Source organism: Engystomops pustulosus, chromosome 3, assembly GCF_040894005.1.
Source record: "Engystomops pustulosus chromosome 3, aEngPut4.maternal, whole genome shotgun sequence".
NCBI classification, from domain to species: domain Eukaryota; kingdom Metazoa; phylum Chordata; class Amphibia; order Anura; family Leptodactylidae; genus Engystomops; species Engystomops pustulosus.
In genome coordinates this window covers 229,502,555-229,517,911 of record NC_092413.1, presented here as the reverse complement: position 1 = coordinate 229,517,911, position 15,357 = coordinate 229,502,555, and the positions used below count along the sequence as shown (strand labels likewise).

The 15,357-nt window shown below is 48.0% G+C and overlaps 1 protein-coding gene across 1 annotated transcript in view; it reads right to left on the bottom strand.

The window, feature by feature from the left end:
* Nucleotides 1-15,357, bottom strand: part of LOC140122764 (fucolectin-like) — a 64,505-nt gene that overhangs the window by 31,430 nt on the left and 17,718 nt on the right. Inside the window, exon 2 of the mRNA XM_072143960.1 lies at nucleotides 12,367-12,520. The gene's annotated coding sequence lies outside the window, so the exon portion shown is untranslated. The remainder of the gene's footprint in view (nucleotides 1-12,366; nucleotides 12,521-15,357) is intronic.

The following is a 15,357-nucleotide window of genomic DNA, read 5'->3' as shown; positions in this document are numbered from 1 at the left end:
TATTATCTGTACTAGTGTCTGCAGTGTATGTAATGTCTGTATTATCTGTACTAGTGTCTGCAGTGTATGTAGTGTGTGTATTATCTGTACTAGTGTCTGCAGTGTATGTAATGTCTGTATTATCTGTTCTAGTGTCTGCAGTGTATGTAATGTCTGTATTATCTGTTCTAGTGTCTGCAGTGTATGTAATGTCTGTATTATCTGTACTAGTGTCTGCAGTGTATGTAATGTGTGTATTATCTGTACTAGTGTCTGCGGTGTATGTAATGTCTGTATTATCTGTACTAGTGTCTGCAGTGTATGTAGTGTGTGTATTATCTGTACTAGTGTCTGCAGTGTATGTAATGTATGTATTATCTGTACTAGTGTCTGCAGTGTATGTAATGTCTGTATTATCTGTACTAGTGTCTGCAGTGTATGTAATGTCTGTATTATCTGTACTAGTGTCTGTAGTGTATGTAATATCTGTATTATCTGTACTAGTGTCTGCAGTGTATGTAATGTCTGTATTATCTGTACTAGTGTCTGTAGTGTATGTAATGTATGTATTATCTGTTCTAGTGTCTGCACTGTCTGGCTGAGCTCTGCTGCTAGAAATGAGCTGTTCTGCAAAGGGGCTCAGTGCTACTTCTCAGTTAATGCCACCTTCGGGCTGGAGTGTTTTTGCGCCCGTTTTTGCGCCTAAATGAAAAAGTTGCAAGTAATGAATATCATTAGGCGCAGCAAAACATCTGGATTGGTAAGATGTATGAGGGAAAGCTGGTTATTTTTACTGCGCTGCTAGTTTGGCATTTAGTCGCAAAAATGGCGCAAAAACGGTGCGCCTGAATGGTTCTTGTGCTGTATTTATGTATATAAAGCTCTTCCAGTATGAGAGCCCCCAGCAGTGCTGTCCAGAGCCCCCCACCACCCTGACCCCTACACATGACACTGCACAGGTTACTACTAATAGCTGCACCTGTGTGATACAATGTATACAGGATATATTCCAGCACTACCAGCTCTGCTACATCTGTAGTTACAGACTCTGCTACATCCGGGCAGCCCCCCCCCCCAATAATATACAGATCTAGTGCTAATAACTAATATCAGGGAGATCTTACCTTGCTGTAGGGATATTCACCAGCCGTATCCCCAGAGGTGATAGGAGCCTCTTATATAGTCCTGGGTGACCTCAGCCCACACAATTATTGATTGGGGGAAATGTCAATGAGCTGATCCAGACTTATGTACATAAAGATTTATCAAAGTGCAATCTACTGGGGGGAAAGCAGCCAATCACGGCTCAGCTTCTAGCATCCAATCAGAGCTCAGCTTGTATTTTGTCACTGATCATTAATATGATATCTAAGCTTTGATTGGTTAATATAAGAAACGACTATAAGACGCTTATGTGTGAGGTAATATGATAGATGGATGATGTCTGAGGGACTTATCTATTAGGAGGTTTATTACCCCCTGTGAGTGACCGATCCCCCTGAGATAGGGAGCGTCGCCCCGGACCTCATCCCCCTACATACAGGACTCCTTATCCCTTATATACAGATCATCAGGATCCGGCAGTGATGGGGTTAAGTATTCACCTTCCTAATTCATTAATAAACTTTTCTATATATAAGAACTAAACCTCCCCCTTATCCCGGTGTCACCTCAGTTTGGGCGACTTTATAAGACATTATCCGAGTGTCCCTGCCGTATTCTCCCCTCATCTCCACTAAAAGATCCGGAACCATAGGAGAAACCGGCCCAGATGTGTCCAACTACATCACAGCCCAAGACTCACAATGTGCTGTTACATAGGACTGCAGGTCACATCTACTACATGATCTGTACTCAGAGATATCACTGTGTTATCTGTGGTGTTACATGGGACTGCAGGACACATCTACTACATGATCTGTACTCAGAGATATCACTGTGTTATCTGTGGTGTTACATAGGACTGCAGGGCACATCTACTACATGATCTGTACTCATATATATCACTGTGTTATCTGTGGTGTTACATAGGACTGCAGCACACATCTACTACATGATCTGTACTCAGAGATATCACTGTGTTATCTGTGGTGTTACATAGGACTGCAGGTCACATCTACTACATGATCTGTACTCAGAGATATCACTGTGTTATCTGTGGTGTTACATAGGACTGCAGGACACATCTACTACATGATCTGTACTCAGAGATATCACTGTGTTATCTGTGGTGTTACATAGGACTGCAGGACACATCTACTACATGATCTGTACTCAGAGATATCACTGTGTTATCTGTGGTGTTACATAGGACTGCAGGTCACATCTACTACATGATCTGTACTCAGAGAGATATCACTGTGTTATCTGTGCTGTTACATAGGACTGCAGGTCACATCTACTACATGATCTGTACTCAGAGAGATATCACTGTGTTATCTGTGCTGTTACATAGGACTGCAGGTCACATCTACTACATGATCTGTACTCAGAGAGATATCACTGTGTTATCTGTGCTGTTACATAGGACTGCAGGTCACATCTACTACATGATCTGTACTCAGAGAGATATCACTGTGTTATCTGTGCTGTTACATAGGACTGCAGGTCACATCTACTACATGATCTGTACTCAGAGATATCACTGTGTTATCTGTGCTGTTACATGGGACTGCAGGACACATCTACTACATGATCTGTACTCAGAGAGATATCACTGTGTTATCTGTGGTGTTACATAGGACTGCAGGACACATCTACTACATTATCTGTACTCAGAGATATCACTGTGTTATCTGTGGTGTTACATAGGACTGCAGGATACATCTACTACATGATCTGTACTCAGAGATATCACTGTGTTATCTGTGGTGTTACATGGGACTGCAGGACACATTTACTACATGATCTGTACTCAGAGATATCACTGTGTTATCTGTGGTGTTACATAGGACTGCAGGACACATCTACTACATTATCTGTACTCAGAGATATCACTGTGTTATCTGTGGTGTTACATAGGACTGCAGGATACATCTACTACATGATCTGTACTCAGAGATATCACTGTGTTATCTGTGGTGTTACATGGGACTGCAGGACACATTTACTACATGATCTGTACTCAGAGATATCACTGTGTTATCTGTGCTGTTACATGGGACTGCAGGACACATCTACTACATGATCTGTACTCAGAGAGATATCACTGTGTTATCTGTGCTGTTACATGGGACTGCAGGACACATCTACTACATGATCTGTACTCAGAGATATCACTGTGTTATCTGTGCTGTTACATAGGACTGCAGGACACATCTACTACATGTGGGGTACACCTGACTGTTTAAGGAAGGTACCCCTAGACTGGGGGCTGATGTTATTAGATGCAAAGGGGTAAAAGTTTGGGTACTATTGCACTTTAATAGAGGGTTGGTGATCTGTGCCTTTAAGATGTGTTCTCACTCCTCCCCTGTTGCTTACCTCATAATGTCCTCCCCTCCTACAGGACCAGAGGGTATATATATGACTGATCACTCAAGGATATCTCCCTCTTTTAGGCGACACTCAAGCTGTCCCTCTCCTGGGGTCAGGCTGGTGTGCGCTGCAGGACTGTGCTGTGTCCAGGGCTCAGGCCCCTGTGTATCTATGGAGGCCCCATCCAGACACTGAAGGTGAGGAATCATCTCCTGCCAGTGTCTGCTCCATCCCCAGGCAGGAGGCCATGTAGTCTCCCAGCTCCTGCCTCACCCCGGCCATCCCCACCCCCAGGCCTCTCATGAGGTGAGGAGACCCTGCAGTAGCTGCTTCTCCTCATGTAATCACATACATGGAGCTGGAGGCAGAGACACAGTTGTAGTAAATCTGCTCTAGTCTCTGCTCCTTCACTAACCACATGTGCAGCTCCATGTCCCTGCTCAGAGTCTGCAGCTCCATGCTCTTCTATTCTCTCTCCCTGCACTACCACTCCCATTATCTCTCCCTGCACTACCACTCCCATCATTTCTCCTGTAGTTCCCACAGTAGTAATAGGAGCTCATACTAGTTGTGCTCAGTCCTCAGAGGATGCCCCTGCACCTTCTCAGGTGGTTTCTGGGGGGTCAGTAAAGTCCCCAGTAGTTGTGTCTGTGGCAGATACCACTGCAGTCCCCCCCACCCCCATAGTCAGGGGGCTGCTGGGATTAACCCCTCACATGCTGCAGCTGTAGAGGCTCTCTCTGCAGTTTTCTGCTTAGCAGGAAGCTTCTCTAATTAACCCCTCATGTGCTGTATTTGTAGAAGATGTCACTACAGCCCTCCCCAGTCAGGGAGCTGCTGCAATTAACCCCTCATGTGCTGTATTTGTAGAAGATGTCAGTATAGCCCTCCCCAGTCAGGGGGCTGCTGTAATTAACCCTCACTTGCTGTGTCGGCCTCTTCTGTCGCTCCCCTGTAGCCAGGGGCTGCGGTCACTTCAGTATCACCCCATGATGTTCCCCATGGTCACAGATCTCATACCCATAATCCCCTTCCTCCGCCCGGGAGTTACGCTGGCGCTCCCGCCGCGGCTCTGCGGAGTTTAATTCAACCTGGCGCAGGCGGCGGCCAGGTTGTCCAGTTCGTCAAGGCGGCGCTCCCCATCATCTCCGGTGGGTCCTGAGCGCTAAGACGATGACTGGTACATGAAGCCGTGGACGGCATATGCGGGACCGCAGTGGGTCATTCCCGGATCGTGGCTTGGTTTCTCCAGTGACTTCAGTTCCAGCTGCAGTTCCTGTGGATCGTCCTTCTATTCCTGCACCAACTGCTGAGCTACAATATGGAGGTGCTGCGGGAGTGGGAGCGATTACATGGTGAGACAGAATAGTCCCCACTCTAATGACCTTATTACACGGGTTTCCTCTGCTCTGGTAGATATTAGCGCGGCTCCGGCACCTGTGCACTCAGGTGACCATAAGGACTGTGTATAATGTACTGCAGCCCGCATGGAGCCCATATAGATTGGGGAGAGGATATGGGCCAATGCTTACATTGATATCTGGTCCTTTGTCAGTAGAACTGCTTACAGCAGATAAGGAACAAGTCATTCTATCAACACGGACCCAAGTCCCTAACATGAAGGAGCTGAGATTATTAATAAATACCCCAAGGCTTTCTCTGTTTTGAGATGTGATGGGTGAAAATGTGTTATTTTGGGATGTTCACATATCGGGAGGCAATTTATTCTTCACGCAAGACACAGGTGGCCTTTCTGGTGGTGATACGACACCATGTACAGGTTCTGGTTATGACCCGGAGCTGATGGTTCTGCAATAAGGGACGCTGCCTCTGTAAGTATAAGCTCTAATGCCTCTTCTGTGGGGGGCGCACATGTGCGTATTGTATGTCTCTGTCCCGCTTCCTATTATCCTTCTAAGATAGCACCTGCAGATGAAATGATGGCAGTGAGTGCTCTAGACATGGGGTTGGGGTTATCCTTCTAAGGTTGTTAACTGTGTTCAATTTTTAGGTTTTGTTTCCTTATTTCATGTGTGTTTAATAGTGTGGGTTGTATTTCAGGACAGTTGCAATAGGCCATCCCAGTGTCCTTTGGAAAATATATAGAAATAAGTTTCCCGGGGAAGGGTGGTGGCCCCCTTTTAGGTGCCCCTGCCCTTTAGCCTCCACTCCCCATTTCTTGACATGCACATTTCTCCTTTGGATAGTTCCAAAGAAGGAACCAGGGTAGTTCTGTCTCATTTACCCCTATCCTTCCCCAAGAGTTGGTCTATGCCGGGATGTTTTCTGAGGAAGCTCAGATATATTATGTTCCTTATATTCGTGTTGTGTTTCCTCACCAGTAGGCGGCCGGGGGTCCCCATGGCCTGGTTGGTTATTGATTTGGCTTTGTGTTTCTTGTTTGTGCCCCCAGATTGAGCAGCTATGTGGACGGTGAGTATTATTGTGATACTTGTCTTCCCACCATTGCTTCATTTCCTTTATATGATTACTATGCTGATCGGTGTTGTGTAGCGCCATCTTGTGGTGTGGTACTTTTGCGGATCTTGGGGGACATGTACGGAGAAAATTTTATACATGGAGAAGTAAAGTTATTGCAGTGGGAAACATTTTAGTTCTTTCCTGGGCGGGGTTGTCTAATATGTCACCTTTTTTATCGCTCTGTTACTATTTGGATGATTTGTCTGTAGATCCCGTAATTTTGCGGTTTGTGCCCCTTTGTTTACATTTTCCTGCATAGTTTTGATATCCCCCCGGATAAGGCTTGAGGCCTTTGCTCGGGCCATTTGCCGCAGGATTAACTATTATTATTGCTTTGTACACGTCTTTTGTGCGTTTTCTCTCTTTGGCTTTGTGGTTGTTGCTCGCAGGGTTACACCGCTGGGGGAGTTTTTCTCTCACAGCATTTGTGCTTGTTTTATAATATCAGAACATCGCATTCATATTATCACCAGTCTTTATGTTCACCTTACAATTTAGTGATGATTTTGTTGCCATACAATGCTATTACATGCTGACGGCCAGAGCCGGGTCTCCTGTGGTTTTTGGTTGGAATTTGGGGACGTGTGCTGGAGAACCTTGGGCACCACAGTGATCTGACTCTGTCCCGGACCAGAACCTGACTTTTCTGGATCTCTTCCCATTTGTGGTAACTTAGGGTTGTAATTTGTTATTGACTTGTTGTAATGTTATTCATCCCTTCCGGGTCTTTCCCTCTTGTGTAAAATGCTTCTATTTTGCTGTTTGGAGTTGAACATCACCTAATGGGCCCGACATGTACTGAGTGCTTTATACTTTGGCTGCAATTTGTCCAGTTTGAGTCTCCAGATCTTTTCACCAGTGGCATCTAATATCGGCTACGGAAGGTCCGGGGTCCACCTGGTGGCCATTTTCTTCACAACTTGTCATATGACCTGGTTAGGTGCTACCCAGCAGTTTTCTCCTTAGAATACAAGACCTTGTTTTCCTTTGCCTTTAGCCTAACCCCTAGTTTTGTGACCATTTGTATCAGGGATGTTGTCTCTCGTTCAGCCACCCTCCCCCCCTCTGTTTATTAAGGGATAATTCACTTAGGCCCAAGTGTTTGTATATCGATACGATACTATTATAGGCATAATAGTTGCCCGATAATCGTCAGGTACAGCTGTACAGGTCTCTAGGTGCTATCTCTGGCCCGGTTACAGTGTCTCAGGTGATTTTATCGTTATCTCGGTTTGGGTCCCAATTTTTTAGTTCATGAAAGTGCCTCCTCCCCTCACTTTCCCATATTTAATTTCAGGTGATATTTGAAATATGTTGGGGTTCTTAGGTTGGACCCAAGAAGATGTGAATCCTGGGTGTGAATTTCCCCACTGTGGGACTAATAAAGGTTTACCTATCTTTTCTTATCTTATGAGGGCACCCATTCCTTTCAGATTGGGGCAGCAGCTGAGGGGTTTACAGCCGGCCTCCCAGGTGTGGAGGTTATGAGTTTTGGGAGGTCTACATGCTTTGCTCACTGCCTGATTTATTGTGGGATTGCTTTTTTACCCTCTTATTGTTTCAGGTTCTCCGGTTAATGTTTGCCCCATGACAACATTCTGTGTCATTTGTACATATTTCAGGTCTCCCTGGCGGGAACTAGTTTTTGGGGTTTTTCAACAGGCAGATGTATTTTGGAGGTGTATACAGGGCTTAAAATGGATTCAGGTCCTCCCAGAGGCTGTATTATTGACCTTAATGAGACAGGCCTTGCCAGTGTGCAATCTTCTTCCAGAAATTGTGAAAAAAATGTTTGAAGAAAGTTCCCTGAGTTATCTGGCAAGGTTCTAGGAATTCTACTGCTTTGGAGTGGGCCGGGTATACGGTTAACTCCGGCATGGTCCATTTCATGCACTATAAGTGTGGTGATCTAGTACGGCACAGGGAGATAGTGGGAACGATGCAGATGTAATGTGTCCAAACAGTGTTACCTTAAAGAGATGGGCCTGAATATATTCCTCTGGGGTTTTTCTGATGGTATTGAGTAGACACTTCTTCTTGTTGGGTGGGGGCGCAGATCCATGTAGGGGTACACGGATCTGCTGGTGGCGGAATGGCGGAAGATTTGAGATGGTGATTGCTCGGTTGGCCGACTTGGCAGCTGGGAGTCCAGCTGGCATACAGCTTCCAGAGCTCAAAAATGTGTGATTCTATTCCAAGTGCCTGATTTTGGATATTACGGGTTAATATATAAAATAAATAAATAAAGCTGTGACCTAATTTTCCACCCAGCAAGAAGTGTCTGTCATATTTTGGAAGTTACACTTTACTGATATTTGTGTTATGGGTAAACAATTAAAGTGCCCTTACAGGTGGTTTACCTAAGGTGTTCTGTTGCATGCCCTCCAGTCTGCTGAGGTTACACTAGTACATGATGTGTGATGTGTATGAGGTGACAGCAGATGATATAACAGGGTAACCCCAGTGTTATACTTGCTGAGGTTACACTAGTACATGATGTGTGATGTGTATGAGGTGACAGCAGATGATATAACATGGTGACCCCAGTGTTATACTTGCTGAGGTTACACTAGTACATGATGTGTGAGGTGTATGAGGTGACAGCAGATGATATAACATGGTAACCCCAGTGTTATACTTGCTGAGGTTACACTAGTACGTGATGTGTGATGTGTATGAGGTGACAGCAGATGATATAACATGGTAACCCCAGTGTTATACTTGCTGAGGTTACACTAGTACATGATGTGTGATGTATATGAGATGACAGCAGATGATATAACATGGTGACCCCAGTGTTATACTTGCTGAGGTTACACTAGTACATGATGTGTGAGGTGTATGAGGTGACAGCAGATGATATAACATGGTAACCCCAGTGTTATACTTGCTGAGGTTACACTAGTACATGATGTGTGAGGTGTATGAGGTGACAGCAGATGATATAACATGGTAACCCCAGTGTTATACTTGCTGAGGTTACACTAGTACATGATGTGTGATGTGTATGAGGTGACAGCAGATGATATAACATGGTAACCCCAGTGTTATACTTGCTGAGGTTACACTAGTACATGATGTGTGAGGGGTATGAGGTGACAGCAGATGATATAACATGGTGACCCCAGTGTTATACTTGCTGAGGTTACACTAGTACATGATGTGTGAGGTGTATGAGGTGACAGCAGATGATATAACATGGTGACCCCAGTGTTATACTTGCTGAGGTTACACTAGTACATGATGTGTGATGTGTATGAGGTGACAGCAGATGATATAACATGGTAACCCCAGTGTTATACTTGCTGAGGTTACACTAGTACATGATGTGTGATGTGTATGAGGTGACAGCAGATGATATAACATGGTGACCCCAGTGTTATACTTGCTGAGGTTACACTAGTACATGATGTGTGATGTGTATGAGGTGACAGCAGATGATATAACATGGTGACCCCAGTGTTATACTTGCTGAGGTTACACTAGTACATGATGTGTGAGGTGTATGAGGTGACAGCAGATGATATAACATGGTAACCCCAGTGTTATACTTGCTGAGGTTACACTAGTACATGATGTGTGAGGTGTATGAGGTGACAGCAGATAATATAACATGGTGACCCCAGTGTTATACTTGCTGAGGTTACACTAGTACATGATGTGTGAGGTGTATGAGGTGACAGCAGATGATATAACATGGTAACCCCAGTGTTATACTTGCTGAGGTTACACTAGTACATGATGTGTGATGTGTATGAGGTGACAGCAGATGATATAATAGGGTAACCCCAGTGTTATACTTGCTGAGGTTACACTAGTACATGATGTGTGATGTGTATGAGGTGACAGCAGATGATATAACATGGTAACCCCAGTGTTATACTTGCTGAGGTTACACTAGTACATGATGTGTGATGTGTATGAGGTGACAGCAGATGATATAACATGGTAACCCCAGTGTTATACTTGCTGAGGTTACACTAGTACATGATATGTGAGGTGTATGAGGTGACAGCAGATGATATAACATGGTAACCCCAGTGTTATACTTGCTGAGGTTACACTAGTACATGATGTGTGATGTGTATGAGGTGACAGCAGATGATATAACATGGTGACCCCAGTGTTATACTTGCTGAGGTTACACTAGTACATGATGTGTGATGTGTATGAGGTGACAGCAGATGATATAACATGGTGACCCCAGTGTTATACTTGCAGAGGTTGCACTAGTACATGATGTGTGATGTGTATGAGGTGACAGCAGATAATATAACATGGTGACCCCAGTGTTATACTTGCTGAGGTTACACTAGTACATGATGTGTGATGTGTATGAGGTGACAGCAGATGATATAACATGGTAACCCCAGTGTTATACTTGCTGAGGTTACACTAGTACATGATGTGTGATGTGTATGAGGTGACAGCAGATGATATAACATGGTAACCCCAGTGTTATACTTGCTGAGGTTACACTAGTACATGATGTGTGATGTGTATGAGGTGACAGCAGATGATATAACATGGTAACCCCAGTGTTATACTTGCTGAGGTTACACTAGTACGTGATGTGTGATGTGTATGAGGTGACAGCAGATGATATAACATGGTGACCCCAGTGTTATACTTGCTGAGGTTACACTAGTACATGATGTGTGAGGTGTATGAGGTGACAGCAGATGATATAACATGGTAACCCCAGTGTTATACTTGCTGAGGTTACACTAGTACATGATGTGTGATGTGTATGAGGTGACAGCAGATGATATAACATGGTGACCCCAGTGTTATACTTGCTGAGGTTACACTAGTACATGATGTGTGAGGTGTATGAGGTGACAGCAGATAATATAACATGGTAACCCCAGTGTTATACTTGCTGAGGTTACACTAGTACATGATGTGTGAGGTGTATGAGGTGACAGCAGATGATATAACATGGTAACCCCAGTGTTATACTTGCTGAGGTTACACTAGTACATGATGTGTGATGTGTATGAGGTGACAGCAGATAATATAACATGGTAACCCCAGTGTTATACTTGCTGAGGTTACACTAGTACATGATGTGTGAGGTGTATGAGGTGACAGCAGATGATATAACATGGTGACCCCAGTGTTATACTTGCTGAGGTTACACTAGTACATGATGTGTGAGGTGTATGAGGTGACAGCAGATGATATAACATGGTAACCCCAGTGTTATACTTGCTGAGGTTACACTAGTACATGATGTGTGAGGTGTATGAGGTGACAGCAGGTGATATAACATGGTGACCCCAGTGTTATACTTGCTGAGGTTACACTAGTACATGATGTGTGATGTGTATGAGGTGACAGCAGATGATATAACATGGTGACCCCAGTGTTATACTTGCTGAGGTTACACTAGTACATGATGTGTGATGTGTATGAGGTGACAGCAGATGATATAACATGGTAACCCCAGTGTTATACTTGCTGAGGTTACACTAGTACATGATGTGTGATGTGTATGAGGTGACAGCAGATGATATAACATGGTGACCCCAGTGTTATACTTGCTGAGGTTACACTAGTACATGATGTGTGAGGTGTATGAGGTGACAGCAGATGATATAACATGGTGACCCCAGTGTTATACTTGCTGAGGTTACACTAGTATATGATGTGTGAGGTGTATGAGGTGACAGCAGATGATATAACATGGTGACCCCAGTGTTATACTTGCTGAGGTTACACTAGTATATGATGTGTGAGGTGTATGAGGTGACAGCAGATGATATAACATGGTAACCCCAGTGTTATACTTGCTGAGGTTACACTAGTACATGATGTGTGAGGTGTATGAGGTGACAGCAGATGATATAACATGGTAACCCCAGTGTTATACTTGCTGAGGTTACACTAGTACATGATGTGTGAGGTGTATGAGGTGACAGCAGATAACAACAACATATAATAACAAGCCCCAAAGCAAATAGCGAAGGGGCTGAGGACTGTAGGGGGTGGTTTCTAGCCTTCTGGTAGGCTGGTGGGGCTTGCCCCTTTACCCCTCCTGTGTGAGGTCACAGGAGGTGGTGTTTGGGGGCGGGTAAGGACCCGCCCGGTGGTTTTAAAAAGTCCGAGAGCACGTGGGGGGGCCTCTTTCCTTCTGCCCCCTGGACCGAAGAGGCGAGAAGTCAGAGACCCCTCTGCAAATACCCAGCATGGCTTCCCTAGAAGAACAAGTAATCCAGCAAGCGGCCATGCAGGGTTCAGCCATGCTGGATACCCTCCTGCAGCGCCCTGCTGCGGGGTCGGTTCAAGAAGCGGACGTCCCTGAAGAGGACACCCATCTCCCTGGATCGAAACCCGCTGCAGTGGCTTCCACCCTGGAGGGTACAGCCACCACCCCCGCCCGGCGGCCTGCCACCCTGTCACCACCACCCACCCAGTGCTCCTTACCTCCTCCACGGGAGCAGCTGGCAGAAGATGGAGGACGTCCCCTGAGGAAGATCATCACCTGCACCAGCCAGGAAGCGCGGCCCGGGCCAGAAGAAGATGGCGTCGCCCAGACCACGTGGGACACCGACTGCCCCGGAGGATCGTCGTGGGAGCCCTGCTGAGAAGTATGCAAAGGGTAAGCGCGTTGCATCCCCTGCCCCGCACCCCAGCGCTGCTGCCATCTCACCTGCCCCGCACCCCAGCGCTGCTGCCAGCTCACCTGCCCCGCACCCCAGCGCTGCTGCCAGCTCACCTGCCCCGCACCCCAGCGCTGCTGCCAGCTCACCTGCCCCGCACCCCAGCGCTGCTGCCAGCTCACCTGCCCCGCACCCCAGCGCTGCTGCCAGCTCACCTGCCCCGCACCCCAGCGCTGCTGCCAGCTCACCTGCCCCGCACCCCAGCGCTGCTGCCAGCTCACCTGCCCCGCACCCCAGCGCTGCTGCCAGCTCACCTGCCCCGCGCCCCAGCGCTGCTGCCAGCTCACCTGCCCCGCGCCCCATCTCCGCTGCCCGCTCACCTGCCCCGCACCCCAGCGCTGCTGCCCGCTCACCTGCCCCGCGCCCCATCTCCGCTGCCCGCTCACCTGCCCCGCACCCCAGCTCTGCGACCCGCTCAGCCAGAGCTCCCCCACCCCCTGCACACAGCTCCGGTCCCCTTACCTTCAGACCAAGCCCCAGCCTGAAGTTTCTTCCAGGCACCCGGCCGGCAACGGCCGCCCCCCCCACCTCCGCGGCGCACGCGATCCCGCTCCCCCTGCCGTTCAGCTCACCCCGGCACCATCCGATGCCTGCGGCCTCCATGCCCGGCCACGCTATGGTCCGGGCCTACTGCGAGCCCAGGCGCCCTCCCCGACACCGATCCTCCTCCTGCTCCTCTCTGTCGCGGGTCCGGCTCTCCCCCTGCCATTCTGGCAGCGCACAGGCCCCCCTTTCACCACGCGGCAGGCTTCAGGCCTACTCGGCTCACAAGCCAGGGCCTCCCGGCAGGCTTCGGGCCTGTGCTCCAGCCAGCCCCGGGCCGCCCACCAGGCCTCGGGCCTTCCCTACAGCCGACTGAAGGCCTCGGCCCTACTCCCCAGACAGCCCTAGGCCTCGGGCCTACTCCCCAGACAGCCCCAGGCCCCATCCCAGGCCTCGGGCCTACTCCCCAGACAGCCCCAGGCCCCATCCCAGGCCTCGGGCCTACTCCCCAGACAGCCCCAGGCCCCATCCCAGGCCTCGGGCCTACTCCCCTGACAGCCCCAGGCCCCATCCCAGGCCTCGGGCCTACTCCCCTGACAGCCCCAGGCCCCATCCCAGGCCTCGGGCTTACTCCCCTGACAGCCCTAGGCCCCATCTCAGACCTCAGGCCTACTCCCCAGCCAGCCCCAGGCTCTCCCCCCCTCTCCCCCGGCACAGCCAACACCACAGCTCTGGACCCCTGGGCAGCTCCCCTTCCCTACTCCCCCGAGTCCTCTCTGCATACTCTTGATGCGGTAGAGACCTCTATGTCCACGGTGCACCACAGAGACCGGAGCAACAGATCCTCGTCCTAGGAGCAGCAACATCCCAGCAGAATGGACTCCCAGTGGCCATACCGCAGGCGGGCTGCCGATACTGGCTCTGAGCTCCTCTCACCAGGCCACAGCCGCCATCATCATCACGGAGGACGTCGCAGACACTACAGCAGCCCATCATCACCGGGTTCCAGTGGCCGCGAGGTGGCGCACTCACACACCCGCACCCGTCACCGAGACTTCCCTCACCGCCTGACCAAGCGCTCCAGGCGGACATCAAAGCATCCAACAACTCGCCAGGAATCCGAAAACAGATCCTCAGCTCATCTACAGCCACTGCAGTCCCAGAGGTAATCCCGTCATGGCAGCCAAGGCTCTCAAGCTCCACCTCGCAGTTATGACATCATCAAGAAACCACCTAAACGCATCACTTCAGCTTCTGAACATCACCAACCATCTGAACAGGACAAAGCACAGTCTTCTCATCAGGACACGTCAGCTCCACCAGCGAAGACTTCATCCGGTGAGTTCAGTGGCCTCCCCTCGTGGTCGGCCATTACCTCCTCACACAAGAGCACAGAGGTCGTCACGTCCATTACCTCATCACACAAGAACACAGAGGACAAACTAGGGGCAGGGGGAATACCCTTTGAACTACTTCCTATGAGTCTACTCCCATACTTGGTTTACCCAGAAAGACCCCATTCAGATTCCTTCTGGAGACATCTACACCCTTACTCAGTGGCCTCCTTCTTCACTGACACAGATTCCATAGATGTACACCACCTAGCTAGGAAGACAGGGCTCTTACTCAAAAACTTCATCCACATTCGTAACTTCACAGATATATGCAACAAATTTTTAACTTCCTTCTGGCAAAAATCTCAACCTGCAGACTGGCTACTAACGTTAGCTAATAAAAAACCTTTATATAAACAACTCCTGTCAAGTTGCTACGATGCAATATTGAGGCTAGGTAAGCAAGAGACCCCTTCCTATGTCCACCAGTGGGAAAATGAACTACAGACACCATTCTCAAAGGAGGATGTTGAAGGCCTAATAAGTAATTCCAATGGCTACTCAAGATGCATCAGAATTAAAGAAAACCACTACAAAATAGTCTAGATGGTACAAGACACCTTTATGGCTACATAAAATAAATCCAGACATACTCAGTACATGTTGGAGATGTGGCTTAGACACAGGGGACATGACGCATATTTGGTGGTCCTGCCCGGTAATAGAAAACTTTTTGGATGCTGTCCTGGAGGCAACCGGGAAAATTTGTACAATGACTATCCCTAAATCACCTAAAGCCATTTTATTAGGTATCCCTGATAATGGCTTTGTACTGAGACACAATCACCTACACACCCACCTGCTGACAGCAGCTAAGAAGCTAATCCCCAGGCACTGGAAGTCTAGTAATTCCCCCTCAATAGCGCAATGGACTGAAA